The sequence below is a fragment of the Notamacropus eugenii genome, chromosome 3 (assembly GCF_028372415.1).
Source record: "Notamacropus eugenii isolate mMacEug1 chromosome 3, mMacEug1.pri_v2, whole genome shotgun sequence".
In the NCBI taxonomy this organism is placed as follows: domain Eukaryota; kingdom Metazoa; phylum Chordata; class Mammalia; order Diprotodontia; family Macropodidae; genus Notamacropus; species Notamacropus eugenii.
Genome location: NC_092874.1, coordinates 22,194,037 through 22,208,435, shown reverse-complemented (window position 1 = coordinate 22,208,435; position 14,399 = coordinate 22,194,037). Strand labels below are relative to the sequence as shown.

The window sequence follows — 14,399 nt, the reverse complement described above, 5'->3', positions numbered from 1 at the left end:
TCTTTCCATTATGTAATGGTGTCTCTGACATTTATAAACCACTTTAGAGTAACAGACATTCTTTCACTGGATTCTCACAATAACTCTGTGATATAGATCCTTTTATTGTTGTTTAGCTATGTCTGACTCTTCATAACTCCATTTGGGGATTTCTTGGCAGAGATACTGAAGTTGTTTGCTATTTTCTTCTACAGCTCATTTTATAGATGAGGAAATGGAGGCAAAGGAGGTTAAGTGACTTGCTCAGGGTCACCGAGCTAGTGTCTGACATTGGATTTGAACACAGGAAGATGAGTCTTCCTGTCTCCAAGCCCAGCACTCTATCCACTATGTTATCTAGCTGTCCTGAAATGTAGGTCCTATAGGAATTATTTATTCCCATTTTACAGATAAGGAAACTGAGGTTCAGAGAGGAAGTGACATTGGATTTTGTTGAGTCCCAGTTCTTTGACGGAGAACATATTTATTACTTTGTGGGAGTTTTTTTTCCTCCTTAGGACCTTAGAATCATAGATGTAAAACGATCAGGGAAATAAAATATAATCTAGCCCAACCTCCTAATCTTACAGACCAGGACTGTAGCTAGGGTGGTCAAGATAGACCTTTGTCCCAGGGCATTCTCATAGAAGGGTTCACTTCCAGCCTAGAAAGACCTGTGCCCTTTGCTTTCCTCCTTACACCATGAGGCCCACTTGTCCCCTAGGGCCATCACCCCAAGGGTCCTCTACCTGTGGTATCCATCTCCAGTGCCCCCTCTCTTCTCAAAATGACAGGGGATCAATTGTCTGGACAATAGACTGGCCCCTCTCCATGCATGTTTGGATTTATGGTCAAACTGTACCACACTTCCCCCTTCAAGTGCTTTTGCCTCAGGCAAACCATTTCATGGTGAAAACTTTGGAGAAACTGAGACCCAGAAAAGGTAAATGAATTGAGCAAAGTCCTCGAGGGAGGAGGTGACAATATAGGCATTGGCACCCAGGTCTGTTGAGCCTCAAACATCTGTTATTTCCACCATGCCTGGCTTCCTCTCTCCCTTTTCTGGGTGGCAAGGAGTAAAAAAGTGTATGTTCAACAGATTCCTGGATAAAAGGTGTAGGGCGAATGGGAGGGGATAGGGGGTAGGGGTGGGAGGGAGACAGCCCAGCTCTGTGACCTTTGCAGTCCCACAAAACCCCATTTGTTTTGTGATGTCCAGTTGTTACAAATAAGTCATATCTTCCAGAGCAGCACATTTCCATTTCTGTGGCTAGAGATGCAGTAAATATTCTCCTTGCAACTGCAGAGGAATGGGTTGACCTACTGGACAGGACACTAAATGGGGAGGCAGACGGTCTGGGCTCTGTCTCCAAACCCGTGTGGCTGCGGGCGGCTCAGTCAATCATGAGGGCCCCATTTCCCTTGCTTGTTAAATGACTGAATAGTGCACGGGGCCTGTCTGTATCAGGAGAATGAAAAATTGTTTATTTGACGTGATGGGCTCTTTGGAAGGAAAAGAATTCTGTCGGGAAAAGCGGTGATGGAAATCATGACCTAAGCTGATAGGAGGGGGAGGTCCTAAAGCTGAATGATCTCCCCTGAAACCTCCTTTTAGTTTTTACCACTGAGTATATAATATTGAAACAACTCACCTCTCCAGAATTAGGCTAACCTACACCCTCACCTATGGGGAACACAACTGAGAAGAAGTAGAAATGTCTCTTAGTCACCCAAAAACCTTTCTGAGCGAGGATCTAAAGGACTCTCCTATAAGTAGGCTATTTATTCTTCTTTTACACACAATTCTAATAAGCTCTGATAGGGGATATGATACAGGCAGGTAAATCAACAGCAGGAATACCACTAGTGTTCCTTACTAGTAGTAAGGGAGAGAATAGAAACTCTTTAAAAATCCCAGTCAAAAATGTAACAGAATAAGTCACAGGAGCACAGAGGGTGTCTCTGTAGGGTTGACCAGTGTAATGACTGGTGTTCCTCATAATGATTTTGAATCTGCAGTTTAAAAAAGCAGGCAAGCGTGTCGTTCATTGTAGAAATAGTTCAAACATCAACCCTTAGCACAGTGCCTGGCACATTCATGGTTGTTGTTTGGTTGTTTTTCAGTTGTGTCTGACTCTTTGTGAGTCAGACACATTTGGGGTTTTCTTGACAAGGATACTGGATTGATTTGCCATTTCCTTCTCCAGCTCATTTTATAGATGAGGAAACTGAGGCAAACAGGGTGAAGTGGTGTGCCCAAGGTCACAGAGCTAGTAAGTTTGTCTGAGGCTGGGTTTGAACTCAGGAAGAGGAGTCTTCTGGACTCCAAGTCTGACACTCTGTCACCTGTGCCACCTAGCTGCTCTTGGCACATAGTAAGGACTTAATAAATCCTTATTGACTGACTGATTCCATTTAAAAATGAAACAAATGTGCTGCTTAAAGGGATCTCCCACTAAAGTCTTCTCATCTCATTGTGGCATGAAGATGACCCGGGTTCTTGAAGGGTAGACCATGGACAAGTCCAGCCCTGGTAGAAAGGCTTCACAGATGGACTCAGATAGCTTCTGTGTTCTCATCACCTAAGGATCAATCCAGTTAAATTGGCAGTGACCTAACAGTGGAATGTTGGTCTCCAAATAATGAAGCATTTTGTCCACAGAGGTCACTATCTTTATGGTGGTCTGCACTGGTAGAATTATTGCCCACAATGATGAAATCAGAGATCATTTGAAGGATTGGAATATTGTTCCCCATTGGATCAAGAAGGCCAGACAGTTGGAGGATGGGAGAGAAAGGCACAGCTGTGGCTTTCTACTCTGAGGATGACTATAGACAACCTAGAAACATAGGAGCAGTCCAGGCTGGTCAACAACACTGCATAACTGAGAGAGAGTCTGAAGGAGGGAGAGCGAGGGAGCCAGATGCGACCTCTTTTCAGAAAAAGCAGCGTAAGGCTTGGGGAGTGTTTTCCTGGATAGCTTTCTTTCTGTATCTGTTTCTGCGTTCCCCCCTGTATATTCAAGGCAGCCTGGTGACACAGTGGATGGAATAGATAGGATAGGAAGACTGGAAGGTACATCTGCCTCTCTCAAGTCTCTCCCCTCTCCAATCCATCCTCCACTTAGCTGTCAAACTGATCTTCCTAAAGCCCTCCCTGCCCTCCTGCCCCTTGCTTAACATTAAGTCCAACTCTGACCCTAATTCCAAACAAATAAAAAATTCTCTGCTTGGTGTTCAAAGTCCTTCAGTACCTTACCCTCTCCTATTTTTCAAGTCTTCTTATACCTTACTCACCCCATGTACTCTGTGAAGCAGTGACACTGGCCTCTTTGCTTTTCCTTGAGCAAGACACTCCATCTCCTGATTCCAAGCATTTTCCCTGGCTATCCTCCATGCCTGGAATGCTCTACCTCCTCCTCGTCCCTTCCTGGCTTCCTTCAAGTCTCAGCTAAGATCTCACCTTATGCAAAAAGCCTTTCCTGAACCCTTTTAATATTGGTGCCTTCCTTTTGAGACCACCCCTCCCCTATTTTTCTTGTCTATAACTTATTTTTACCTAATTGTTTGGATATTGTCTCCCCATTAGACTAAGTAAAACACCTTGAGCCAGGTGTTTTTTGCCTTTCTTTGATTCCCCCGTGCTTAACACATAGTAGGTACTGACAGACTACGCATGTGTCCTCATTCAAGACTTGCACATTGGCTGTGCTGCAAATAGCCTGAGGCCTTGGGCGCAGAAAATGTGATACTAACAACATTTCATGTTTCTCTTGTACTTTACTGTTTAAAAAGCACCTTCTTCACAACTCCGTCCTGTAGGGAGCATGAGTGTAATTATTCCTATTTTAGAGAAGAGAAAACAGAAGTTCAGAAAGGATATTGGCCTGTGGTCATATAACTCATAAGGGTACCTCCTTCTCTGGACATTAAAGCCAGCTTTCACTTTCTGCCACTGGATGCTTCCTTACAGCAGCAGCAGCAGCATTACTGACAACAATAGCCTTGTGTTTACCAAGTGTGGATTTCAGGGATGATGACTCCATGTCAGGAGGCTAGGACCAATCCTGTCATTGAAAGTAACAGCTGAGCCCTCCCTGGTTCTCTTGGATCAGAAATTCAGGAACCCTGCTCCCCCAGGTCCTTACAGTTAAAATTTTACTGTGCTATTATCAAGCCCAATTTTTCCACCCTGGGGTCTGAGATGGCAGAGCAGGGGACATTGAAAATCTATGTGCTTATATCAAGAGTCAGCCGTGTTTGGGAGCATGGGTAATGGTGGCAAGAGTAAATTGAAATTTGAAGGACAGGGAGAGATTTGGGGCTCTATTTGTCTTATGGGGCATGATATCCTGTTTCTTCAATCCTAAACTAAACCAGTTCCTGAATATTGGCCTCCATTTTTGATTCCTGGGGTTATTTATGTGTCAAGGATATAGATACATGAAAAGAAAGCATTGAGAAGGGCTAATTTCTCTGGGACTATTTTAAGGATGCACTTCTAGAATGCCACATCCTGAAATTTCAGTATATTTAGCCTCCTCCATAGACAGGCTAATGGATTTTTAGTGGCAAAGCATTTCTATTAAAACCACTGCAGACCTTTTTGGGAGGTTATTTTTGCTGCAACTGTGTTGAGCATGCACGTACACACACACACACACACACACATTCACACTTATATACACACACGCACGCGCGCTCCCGTGCTAATCGGTGCCATTTATTTCTGAACAATAATCTCTTCCATAAAGGAAGTTTCTCCTTTTAAACCTAGAGCCATTTTGATATTGAACCCTTTTGAGAGTGGGAATAATGTTTCAGGTCAGGTAATGATGGTGCTTCTTCTGGTACACAGCCGGCGCTGTGAGCTCTTGTGTTTGGGTAAAGAAAAACCCAATGAAAATGGCTCTGAAGAGGACAGTGAGAGGCAGACACAGTGAACCTGCTACTCCCCTCTCCTTTCTGCAGGAGCTGGGGGCACTGTTCATTTGCCCAGCTGGATACGAAGTTGTGTTATCCTTCCCCATTAACATTGTTTCCATTCACCTCATTCATTAAGCTCTCTCTCTCTCTCTCTCTCTCTCTCTCTCTCTCTCTCTCTCTCTCTCTCTCTCTCTCTCCTCTCATTCTACTCTCTTCTCTCTTTCTGTCTCTCTCTGTGTCTCCTCTGTCTCTCCTCTCCCTCTCCTCTCTGTTTCTCCTTTCTGTCTCTCCTCCCTCTCTCTCTTTCCCCCAGTATGTTAAGGAGTTATAAGTCAACATTATCCAACTGCAAGATGCTCAGTTATCTTTCAGAGAGCTTTATCCTAAAGAAGCCCATTGTGTATACTCATGAGCTAGCAGCAAAGATAACTTGGGAACTGGACACTAAAAAGTTTACATTTTCATTCTCCCTTTGTATCCCCCTTGCTCTTGACACCATGCTCTTAGTTACTTGTGCCTCTGCTTGGCTGAAGCTCTGTGCCAAGAGCCAGATTACTTGTGGGTATCAGATAGGTGCCCTGAGGCAGCTGAGTGGCCTAGTGGCTAGAGAACTAGATTTGGAGTCAGAAAGACCTCACCTAAGATTCTGAATCATACATTTATCAGCATGTGTAAAATGTGGTGTTTCTCTAAGGTTCCTTCCACAATTCTGGGATTTCATAAAGTTATAGGAACCTAGGGTTAGAGTTGGAAGGGACTTTGAGTCTAGAACCTCTATTTTACAAGTGAGGAAAACAAGGCACAGAGAGGTTAAGTGACTTGCCAACCCTAAATCTGTGATCCCATGAGCCTAAGAATCACAGGCCCTCAGAGTTGGGAGGGAGCTCAGAAGCCATCTAGTCCAATCCATACCTGATTGAAATTCCCCTCCATAAAGTACCTACCAAGTAGTTATCTACTCTTTTCTTGACGATCTCCAATGGCCCCTCACTTCCTCCCAAAATACCTTATATATATGTTGTCTTCCCCTCCCCCCCATTAGAATGTGAGTGCCTGGTAAGTAGACATCTTTTTATTGGTTGTATTTGTATCACCAGTGTCTAGGACAGTCCATGGGTCATAGTAGGCACTTGCTGATTGGTTGCCAAGTTGAATGAGGGAGAACTCACTCTTTGGGGCTGTCCATTCTGCTCTTGGCCAGTTGACATAATTAGGAAGATTTTCCTTATAGTAAAATTAAATCTGCCCTTTGGAAGCTTCTGCCCAGGTCATCTTTCTTGTGCTCTAAGACCAAGAAGACCAAGCTCTAGAAATCTGTCCTTTAGGCACAAGTGGATTGTATCTCATGCCTCCTCCAAATTTCCTCTTCTCCAGCCTAAGCACCTCCAGTTCCCTTTACTGACTCCCATATGCCCTGATCCCATTCATCAGGCCCTCCACCATCTGTCTCTGACCTTTCCCTCTCATTTCCCTTTTATTACACCTAGGCTTTCTACTTTCCTGCCAAACTGACCTTTTTGCTATACCCCATCCTGGATGTTCCACCCCCTATTTCTGGGCCTTCCCATGAGCCTTCTTCCCCACATCAGGCATGCATTTCCTTGTCTTTCCAACCTTTCAGCATCCTTTTTTTTTGCCTTTGAGACTCAGTAAACCTGTGGCTTCCTCTGTGGACTTTCCCCCATCCTACCAGGTGTGAGTGCTATCCTGGGGATGTACTGTTCATAACCAAAGCTCACCTCCTTAGTCTAAAGTGACAGTGTCAAACTCAAACCAGTCTCTTATTGACTCAGAAAACCACAAATTCACAGTATCTATAGTGTACTGTATTTTTATTTATTTTGTTAGACATTTCCTACATTTTATTCTGTCTTGAATTTGCTGTCCATTGTGGTAGGAGGGCCAGAGTCTCACGGGGATGAGGATTTATCCCATCAGAATCTTTGCTTGGAGTCCCCACCCTTTGCAACAACTCCTTTAGATTTCCTGGTCTGCTGAAGCATGAACATGGTAAAATGGAGTCAGCCACACAAGCACAGCTTATTATATAGAGTTTCTTTAATTGTAACTGAAGAAATGATGAACAGGATAAATGATATATACCTGATAAATAAATAAAATCGTATATACATACATGCATATTTTATATACATATGCATTCATTCATTTGAACAAATACCATTGGGCTACATGCTTATCTCCTTTCAGACGTAAGCAACTCCAAAGTCATAAGCAGCGTGTAAACTCAAGAGTTAAGAAAGACACTTCACATGACTAGACAGCCTCTCTCACCAACCACTCCCACCAGGAATTCCCCGGTGCTGTTCTATTCGTGGCCTCCAGGAGGGACAATGTCTTAACAGTTGAACTAACGCGTTATTTGATATGACTGAACTATCTCTGGCAGCTTGTGAGAAGCCACTGGCAGTGTGAATTCTGATACCACTTTCTTGTCTGGCCATTCTCCTCAGAGTCTCCTGACTCTCTGCCCTTCTCATGAACCCAAACTTACCCAGAGACCCAAGTTTTTTGTCTTGTGCAGACCAAGGGGAGGCTCTCTCATTCTGATGACCATTTTGTTTACTCTTGAGTCTTTCTTTGAGACCCTGCAACCTCAACAACCTTTGCTGCTCTGTCTTTGTCTCTTCTGCTCTTGGACACCACTTTTTCTCATTCTTCATCTCTGGCATCACCCTGAACACTAGCCTAAGCCTTTGTCCAATATGTCTTGGTGTGAGGGAGAGATGGTAAACTGAGGGTGATGTTACATTTATCTATCTGCCTGCATATTCTATTAATATCGTTCTATACCAGTCTATCAACTGTTGTCTCTTGTAGAATGCAAGCTCCTTGAAGGCAGATCTTTTGTCATTCCTTCCCCTCAGCACCCACCCCCACCCGCTGCCCCTGTATCCTCAGTATCTAGCACAATGGCTGGTCTATAACAGTGGCTAAGTTGAATTGAACTGAAATGAGAGGAAGAAGTCACCATCTGAGTATCTGGTGAAAATGTTCACCAGAGGACCTGGCCCAGTCTCTTCTCTCAATGGTATAATTTCTTTTTCTTCTCTGTGAGGAGGCAGAAAAGAAAAATGACGGTCTGACACACATAGCCAGGACTTTGGGGAGGAAAGTAGCAGGGGCAGCAGGTGATACTTCCTTTCCTCTTCTCCTTTTCCACTTCCAACCACCTGCAGGACAGATGGCCTAGCCATGGACCACTGTCTCCAATACCTCCTTGCAGGCAAAGCCATTAGCAGTCCAAGCAGGAGGACGGCTCATGACAGCCTTTTGAAAGAACAGATTACATCGGGGATTCACATTGACTGCTGTGTCCTTCTGTCTGGCACCAGCAGGCCCATGTGATTCTGAGGATCTGGCTGATTCACACTTCACTATCTGCTTCTTTGCTCCCATCCTCCCCATTAGAAAATGGTCACAAATGAAAAGGTGGTGCTTTTTATGAGGAGGGGCAGGTATAGAACTAATCGGAAGTCTTGCTGCTCCAGGAGGAGACCCAAAATGCTATGCTTAAAAAACTCCTTTTAAAGGGTCTTGGAGGAAAAAAGCTAATCCTAATTGCCCCAAGAGTGTGGAACAAATTGCCTATAAAGGAGACCAAACAGTGAGGCTCATTTCACTTGCTAAATTCCCCAAGTGGGCTGGATACTGGGCAGAATTAGACACAGTCCCTGTCCAATGTGCTGATATTACGTTGTATACTAAAGGCAGAACGAATGAATAAAGAAAAAAGGATTCCAGAACTGGACTTCTTTACCAAAAATGGTAACTTGAATGTCTTCCTTGGATCCTTGGCCACCACAGAAAGGAAACTGTGGAGAATAAGAGGAGGCTCATTAGCTCAATCCTTCGCTTTCTCCTCTAGGAAGCCATTAGCAATAAACTAAATCAAGGTGCAAAGAGGAGAAAATTTACTTCCACCTCCAGAGTCATTGGAGAAGCTTGCTGAGTCAGGCCAAGGCATTTATGTGCTCTAAGCAAGGCTTGTGATGGGCTCCCTCCTGCTTTTGGAAATTGTTCCCTTTGTGTGTGAGTGTCAGCCCGAGGCTCTGAATCTTCCATTTAAGACTTGCAGTGACTCATCACAAAAGATCACTGGTAAAGAAGGAACCATAACATGCATTTTCTGGCTGTTAAATTACATAATGTTCCTCCCTCACTTCTTTACCAGTGGGGGACTATGGGTGCTGAAGAGTGCTTATGCAGTAAGACTCTGCTGATTTGTTAATCTTATTGAGCTGTTTTTTTTTTTAAATCTTTACATCTTAGCTTTTATTATAGAGGGCAGTTGGTAATTCTCTGGAGAGGAGGAGGGAGGGATATATATGGCAATAAAGGTGATGTTAAGACATTTAAAAAACAAATATATGCACCTTTAATGTTAGCGAAAAAAATGGAAACAAAATGGAGTTCTGTCCATTTGGGGAGACGGCTAGATTGTGCTGTATAAACGAAACTGAATAACGTTGTCCTTACTAGAAGAGATAATGACTATGAGGAACTGAGAGAAACACGGTAAGATTTATTTGAACCAATCCAGAGGGAAGAAGGCAAAACCAGGAGAACAATCCATGCTGGATACAGTGGTGTCGATGAAAACAGCACCAAAAAGCAGCTGGCTGAATTTAGATGAAAAGTGTTGAACAATCTTGGATTCAGGGGAAAAATGCTGGTCTCCCCTCTTCTTGAGAAAGACCTGGCAGACAAGGCAGACAGAAGGGTGTATACAAAATCAAAGGACATCACCAGACTGTTGGGTTTGCTGAACTATTTTTCTTTGTATAAGGGATGGCACTGTTGGTGGGGGCAGGGAGGCAGCCTCTACCAGGAAATCACTCTGGAATAAAAATTTTAAAGGCATCAATAAATTTTTTTTAAAACCCAGTAAAAACTAAATATAGACTTATAAAGTATTAAAGAGTATTTTATATTGCAGCTCCATACCTGTTGATTGATTGATTAATTTGACCGATTGATTGTCCTGTCCTACCAGATCCCATCCAAGGCCAGAATCACCTGAGTTGGGGGGAAGTGATTGTCCTTTATTGTGTTTATGTTATGTGCCCACATTAGCCTCAGGGATTTGAGGGGGAAGTCCCAGTACCAGAAAGTTAGAGTCTGGAAAGGACCCTCAGAGCTTAGCAGGTACACAGTAGGCACTTAATAAATGCTTTTTGCCTTTACTTAGAGACCGTCTAGTTCAATTCCCTTATTGTATAGGTGAAGAAACTGAGACCCAGAGACAGGAAATAACTCACTCAAAGTCATACAGCAGGCAAAGCCATGACTGGAAGCTAGGTCAACTGACTTCAAATTCAGTTTTTTCCCCAATGTACTATGCTTGCCAAGGCAGGACCACGATCTAAGCATTGCAATAATTCAGTTCAGTTCTACAAATGTTTACTTTTAAGCTATTATGAAATGTTTATTTTTTATTCTTCTCAATTTGAAAGTGTATGACGTTATTTTAAAAACACATGAAATTCATTATCTTCATACCATACAACTTGAAACCTGCCTCAGACTGGTATTGGTTGTGTGACCCTGGACAAGTCATCTGCCCTCTGGGGATTTCAGTTTTCTAATCTGTCATAGGAAATGGCTGGACTCTAAGGCTGTTTCAGTTCTAAATCCATGACCCTTTGCTGATCCTAGGACCTACCACTACTTATTACTGACAGCCCAAGACAGAGGCAGATTTCATACTGCACTTGTGGAGGGAATCTCCATACTGACAAAAGTGGCAGATCCTTGAGACATCACTGGGATGTCCTTCTTTGGCACTGACTGGAATTTCTCCAATGTCAGTGGAAAGGGGCTCCTTCCTAGTGAGTTCAGAGGACATTCATTTATCCATGACAACCACTCCTTTATGGAATGTCAATCAGATGTTTCTTAATGTCAGACCCTTCCAGCTCTTTTCAGTATTTCTCACGGATTCAGTGAGAGGTAGGTGTGGGGTAAGGGAGGTGAGGAACCAGGAATGGCTTCTTCCAGAAGGTGAAATTTGAGGTGAGTCTTGAAGGAAGTCAGGAGACAGAGGAGAAAGGGGAGAGAAAGCCCAGTGGAGGTCAGTCACTGAAAAAGCAAAGGATCCAGAGAGGGAGGGGTGTGTTTAGGAAGAGCAAGAAGGCAGTTGGTATAAACTCCTGGAGGAAGCCATTGGAGGCGAGTAAGGTGTGGAGAGCCTGAAAAGGTAGGAAGAAGTCCTGTTGTAAAGGGCTTTAAAAGCTAAGCAGAAGATTTTCTATTTGCTCCTGAAGGTAGTAGGAAGCAACTGGAGTTTATTGAATAGGGAACCACATTGTCAGACCTGCATTTTGGTGTGGGAGGCAAGAAAGTTCTATTTTCCACATTCCTAGGTGATAAGGGTTGTGACCTAGCATGGACAGATTAGAGGTCAGAAACTAATGCACAGGCCCAAGGAACTGGGTGAGGAAGAGCCTATCAGAGAGGAGAACATGGAGTCACATGACCAGAGCATGATATTGCAGGAGATCCAAAGTTAGGAAAACAATGTAAGAAGTCCCATCTTTCTGCATGTGTTGTAGTCTTCCTGTAACCTTCCTGGGGAGGTCACCTGGCCATTCAGGGGGAATGGACGTAAAGATTAATAAAGGCTTTCCTGATTTCACAACAGGTATTTTTCTTTGTTTAAGGTGAGCATGTTTCTCACTGTTGGGGGCTTGTTAGATGGGCTCACTTCTAACAATTCTTGGGGGCTCGTCATGGATCCTGAGCATCAGAAAGGTTAGGATAGAATCTTGCTTGTGGGAGATGGGAGCATGCCCATTGATTTTTTTCAGTGGCCCAAGCACCCATAGGCATGTTTCCCCTCTTCTGACTGTTAACTTCTCCAGGACTGTTTGGAATTATTGTGAACTAAAGAACACAGCTAAAACAATGGATTAAATGACTGGAGGCAGCATAAGTCAGGGACCTGAGCAACAGCAGGAAAATTGGTGGCCAAGTACTACCTTGTCTGCACAACCAGTCCTTGGGGACCTTTGGAGCATAAGTCCGAAGATGGGAAGTGAGCATTCTTAAGATGATGGTACCTGGGAGGGAATCCTCTGAGTATTCCTTCAGAAGCCCGTTTGGAGGGATGCTGGCTATATTCTTTCCCCTCTCTGCTCTGGAGAGAGAGCAGAGAGAAAGAGAGGGGAAGGAGAATCTAGATTCTGGGAAGGATTCTTTTGAAATTGGCTTGGAATCAATCAGAGAAAATTGAGATTAATAGTTGGATTTTGACTGGCCTGATCTAAAATTAGTTTACTTCCTAAAAAGAGAGGAACTGTATTGCTCCGATCTGTTCTGTGTTTGTGTGTTTGTGAAGTGTATTATTAAATTGTAAATGCAGCCAGTCAGAGTAACTGGGGCTGTAGCTGGACTTTTCCCTTGGAATTCTGTTATCTCTTAATCTTCCCCTCTCCTTCCCTTCCTGATTATAGCAACCTCAGAGGAATGAGTGGGCTGGAGAGAGAGAGAAAAAGATGTTTTACTATTTGGCTTGATAATAGTGTTAATAGAAAGTTTGAAAACTTTTAAGAAGTTGCTTAAAAAAAAATCTTTCTGGCCAGGTTTGTGAAGGTGAAAAAGAAAGATTTTTGCTCTTTGCAGAGTATTCAACTTAAAAAAAATGTGGCTCTTTTGATAAGTTAAATTGTTAGGGCTTTTAACCTCTAAACTTATTTTTAAGGAACAAAGAAGCTGGAAGAAATGGTGAATATTTGGTTTATCTGAGATATAAAAGGAGCGGAAGGATATGGGTAGGATGGTAGAGTATCCATGTGCTCAGATCATGTGCTCCCTCCCCCCCATCCCAGTTAAGAAAATGTTTAGACTGATTGGGAAACCAATAGACAAAGTTATGGAAGGTTATTGGATTTAAAAATTGTTTACTGTGATTTGTAATTACTACTGTTATTAAGTTGCCAAGCTTCATGCTTGGAAGTCACACTTTGTCAGTATTAAATTATTTAGGCCTTTTTGTCTGGGCAAGGAGGTTCTTTATTTAATCTGATTCAAAACTTTTTGAATCTGGGAAAGTCTTTCCTCCTCAGATAAGAGAATGGCAAGCCATTCCCAACCTTATCTAAAGGAGGATCTCTTTTGTAATGGAAATTAGCAGAATAAAATACTGGCATTCTGGTGTGAAAAGTTGAGTTTTGATTTAATGATATTTCAAAGCTAAAATCTGTACTTCATGTTAAATTAAGTAAATATATCTGATACCAGAAGACAATGTGTTTAAATTTTGAATCCACTTTAGAATTGCAGTCATTTCTTTTAGAAGCATTAACTCTGTCCATGTGCTCAGACCACGTGGATAAGGGGAAGGTTACCCCCCTCCCCATATGATTTAAAGACTGGAATGAGACTGGGAGAGCTGGTCTGGTGGACGTTGGAGGGGAGAGGGGAGCTGGAAGATGGCATTTCATCTCTTTAAGGAAGTAGAGTAAAAAGAGATTATAGGAAGTTATAAATAAAGTTTTCTTTTAAGTAGCAAGAGTATTTGAAAAAAAATAGGGCTAAAATGTTTATCATTAGTGATTATAAATCCAGGTTTGATAAATCTGTCTGGAAGCAATAACAGGCAGCATCTGAGAATGCTCTTCCTATCAGGATTAAGCAGAAAAAGATATTGTTATTCAGCATTTATGACTGTAAAGTGCTTAACACAAAGATGGATGTAAGGATGGGGATATGTTAGATGCAACAATAATCTAATGCAATTGTTACACAATTTTTAAATTTGGAGTTTGTTATATATAGATTGGGATTTTTAAAAAGATATGATGGAAATTTGATCATTTGAAATTTATATTTGGTTATAAATAAGCAGTGAAAATGCTGGTGTTTGCTATATAATGGTAGAGTTGACTTTTTTGCTTTCTTTAAGCTAGAATGAGAATCCAGTGCAGACAGTTATAGTTAAGATGTGGAGGAACTGGATAATCTGCGTAGTGGGATTGAGAGATTTGGAAAGATGAAAAAGGGTTTTGATTAAAGATATGAAAGGCAGATAAGAAAGTTTGAATAGTTCTGGATGGGTTAGTTTCAGATGGTTTTAGTATGTGTGAGGGTGTGAGGAAGTTATTTTAAGAAGACAGAACAATCATGTAACTTGATTTGATAATTAATAGCTCAATCAAATTTGAGATGACTCTATCTGATCAGGGTGGTAGAGTGTGCCCAGGTGGTGGTAAAGAGATGAATTATAATGCAAGGTGATATGGAAATGCATTCAGCTGAACTGAGTAATGACTTATTTTAAGTTTTAAGTAAACTTAAATAGTTTAAATTTTTAAGTAAATCTAAATGTTGTTGTATTAGGAATTGCATTGTTAAATTAATGATGAATTGGTTAAAAAAACGGTTATGAATTCTGTGTAAGAGTTTCTGTGTTGTAGAATTCCTATTGAGAAAATGAGAATCCTTGAAAAAAACTACATATGTATTTTTACATAGGA

The 14,399-nt window shown here is 42.2% G+C and overlaps 1 long non-coding RNA gene across 4 annotated transcripts in view; it reads right to left on the bottom strand.

Moving 5' to 3' along the window:
- Window positions 1-9,435: 9,435 nt before the first annotated feature.
- The window catches only part of LOC140531089 (uncharacterized), a 47,474-nt gene continuing 42,510 nt past the window's right edge, over window positions 9,436-14,399 (bottom strand). For all 4 annotated transcript variants that reach the window (XR_011976270.1, XR_011976272.1, XR_011976273.1 and 1 more), the window contains one exon: window positions 9,436-9,622. This is a non-coding gene — a long non-coding RNA (uncharacterized lncRNA). The remainder of the gene's footprint in view (window positions 9,623-14,399) is intronic.